Source organism: Schistocerca americana, chromosome X (assembly GCF_021461395.2).
Source record: "Schistocerca americana isolate TAMUIC-IGC-003095 chromosome X, iqSchAmer2.1, whole genome shotgun sequence".
Classification (NCBI taxonomy): Eukaryota; Metazoa; Arthropoda; class Insecta; order Orthoptera; family Acrididae; genus Schistocerca; species Schistocerca americana.
In genome coordinates this window covers 443,289,943-443,293,608 of record NC_060130.1, presented here as the reverse complement: position 1 = coordinate 443,293,608, position 3,666 = coordinate 443,289,943, and positions in this window count along the sequence as shown.

The window sequence follows — 3,666 nt, the reverse complement described above, 5'->3', positions numbered from 1 at the left end:
GAGAACTCCCTCCCTAGGCCCGACAAGACGTCTCCTGAGACGCGGCAAGATAGGAGTAGGCAATATGCAACAGGGAATAACAATATTATTGTGCTAATAGTAAACTGCAGGAGCGTCTATAGAAAGGTCCCAGAACTGCTCTCATTAATAAACGGTCACAACGCCCATATAGTACTAGGGACAGAAAGTTGGCTGAAACCAGATGTAAACAGTAATGAAATCCTAAACTCAGATTAGAATGTATACCGCAGAGACAGGCTGGACAGTGAAGGGGGGAGGCGTGATTATAGCGATAAGAAGTGCAATAGTATCGAAGGAAATTGACGGAGATCCGAAATGTGAAATGATTTGGGTGAAGGTCACGGTTAAAGCAGGCTCAGACATGGTAATTGGATGTCTCTATAGGCCCCCTGGCTCAGCAGCTGTTGTGGCTGAGCACCTGAAGGATAATTAGGAAAATATTTCGAGTAGATGTCCCCACCATGTTATAGTTCTGGGTGGAGATTTTAATTTGCCGGATATAGACTGGGAGGCTCAAACGTTCATAACGGGTGGCAGGGACAAAGAATCCAGTGAAATTTTTTTAAGTGCTTTATCTGAAAACTACCTCGAGCATTTAAACAGAGAACCGACTCGTGGCGATAACATATTAGACCTTCTGGTGACAAACAGACCCGAACTATTTGAAACAGTTAACGCAGAACAGGGAATCAGCGATCATAAAGCGGTGACGGCATCGATGATTTCAGCCGTAAATAGAAATATTAAAAAAGGTAGGAAGATTTTTCTGTTTAGCAAAAGTGACAAAAAGCAGATTACAGAGTACCTGACGGCTCAACACAAAAGTTTTGTCTCAAGTATAGATAGTGTTGAGGATCAGTGGACAAAGTTCAAAACCATCGTACAATATGCGTTAGATGAGTATGTCCCAAGCAAGATCGTAAGAGATGGAAAAGGGCCACCGTGGTACAAAAACCGAGTTAGAAAACTGCTCCGGAAGCAAAGGGAACTTCACGGCAAACATAAACATAGCCTAAGCCTTGCAGACAAACAAAAATTACGCGAAGCGAAACGTGGTGTGAGGAGGGCTATGCGAGAGGCGTTCAATGACTTCGAAAGAAAAGTTCTATGTACTGACTTGGCAGAAAATCCTAAGAAATTTTGGTCTTATGTCAAAGTGGTAGGTGGATCAAAACAAAATGTCCAGACACTCTGTGACCAAAATGGTACTGAAACAGAGGATGACAGACTAAAGGCCGAAGTACTAAATGTCTTTTTCCAAAGCTGTTTCACAGAGGAAGACTGCACTGTAGTTCCCTCTCTAGATTGTCGCATAGATGACAAAATGGTAGATATCGAAATAGACGACAGAGGGCTAGTGAAATAATTAAAATCTGTCAAAAGAGGAAAGGCCACAGGACCTGATGGGATACCAGTTCGATTTTACACAGAGTACGCGAAGGAACTTGCCCCCCTTCTTGCAGCGGTGTACCGTAGGTCTCTAGAAGAGCGTAACGTTCCAAAGGATTGGAAAAGGGCACAGGTCATCCCAGTTTTCAAGAAGGGACGTCGAACAGATGTGCAGAACTATAGACCTATATCTCTAACGTCGATCAGTTGTAGAATTTTGGAACACGTATTATGTTCGAGTATAATGACTTTTCTGGAGACTAGAAATCTACTCTGTAGGAATCAGCATGGGTTTCGAAAAAGACGGTCGTGCGAAACCCAGCTCAAGCTATTCGTCCACGAGACTCAGAGGGCCATTGACTCGGGTTAACAGGTAGATGCTGTGTTTCTTGACTTCCGCAAGGCGTTCGATACAGTTCCCCACAGTCGTTTAATGAACAAAGTAAGAGCATATGGACTATCAGACCAATTGTGTGATTGGATTGAAGAGTTCCTAGATAACAGAACGCAGCATGTCATTCTCAATGGAGAGAAGTCTTCCGAAGTAAGAGTGATTTCAGGTGTGCCGCAGGGTAGTGTCATAGGACCGTTGCTATTCACAATATACATAAATGACCTTGTGGATGACATCGGAAGTTCACTGAGTCTTTTTGCAGATGATGCTGTGGTGTATCGAGAGGTTGTAACAATGGAAAATTGTACTGAAATGCAGGAGAATCTGCAGCGAATTGACGCATGGTGCAGGGAATGGCAATTGAATCTCAATGTACACAAGTGTAATGTGCTGCTAATACATAGAAAGATAGATCCCTTATCATTTAGCTACAAAATAGCAGGTCAGCAACTGGAAGCAGTTAATTCCATAAATTATCTGGGAGTACGCATTAGGAGTGATTTAAAATGGAATGATCATATAAAGTTGATCGTCGGTAAAGCAGATGCCAGACTGAGATTCATTGGAAGAATCCTAAGGAAATGCAATCCGAAAACAAAGGAAGTAGGTTACAGTACGCTTGTTCGCCCACTGCTTGAATACTGCTCAGCAGTGTGGGATCCGTACCAGATAGGGTTGATAGAAGAGATAGAGAAGATCCAACGGAGAGCAGCGCGCTTCGTTACAGGATCATTTAGTAATCGCGAAAGCGTTACGGAGATGATAGATAAACTCCAGTGGAAGATTCTACGGGAGAGACGCTCAGTAGCTCGGTACGGGCTTTTGTTAAAGTTTCGCGAACATACCTTCACCGAAGAGTCAAGCAGTATATTGCTCCCTCCTACGTATATCTCGCGAAGAGACCATGAGGATAAAATTACAGAGATTAGAGCCCACACAGAAGAATACCGACAATCCTTCTTTCCACGAACGATACGAGACTGGGATAGAAGGGAGAACCGATAGAGGTACTCAGGGTACCCTCCGCCACACACCGTTAGGTGACTTGCGGAGTATGGATGTAGATGTAGATGTCACACACATCCATGCCCGAGGCAGGATTCGAACCTGCGACTGTAGCGGTCGCGGGGTTCCAGACTGAAGCGCCTAGAAGCGCTCGGCCACAACGCATCTATACGACAGACTGCTGCTGTGTGTGACAACGGTACTGTTGCACTCTTGGTTTTCAATATGGGGGACACTCACACCGAAATGGTAGTAGGTACCTTCTGCATGGTGACGTGGGAGGCAATGCACAAGTAGTACCTCTGTATGAACAGATGTGATCAGATAGTCAAAAAGGTGTACAGATAGATGCCAACGATCGAAACCTTAACAGCACATCAGCATGACATCGGCAGAGAGAAGGACGTCAGAATGAGAAATTTTGAGAAGGGAGTGTGGCTGATGCGCCGTCGACTGACACACGTAGAATCGCTCGCTTGTTTCTGCAACGCAGCCTAGATAAACTTGGCTCTCCCCATTACGTTCTGTGGACAGACGACACTAATTTCGCGCATGATATTTTTAACAGTAGAAACAACCGCGTTTGGAGCGAGGTATGTCAGTATACAGTAGTTAAAACACCGCCAAAAAGTTACATTTGACATTAACGTATGGACTAATACTGACGACAACAACGTCATTGGACTGCACTTTCTGCCTGGCAGCTTGACTGCTCAGCTTTATCACCAGTTTGTAGAGGACACACTGTTGATTCTGTTGGATGATTGTGTACGTGGTATTGTACGATCAATTTTTTAAGCTTGGCAGTGTCTTACGGTCTGTCTTATGTGGGACTTATTGGATAAGCAGAGGTGGAC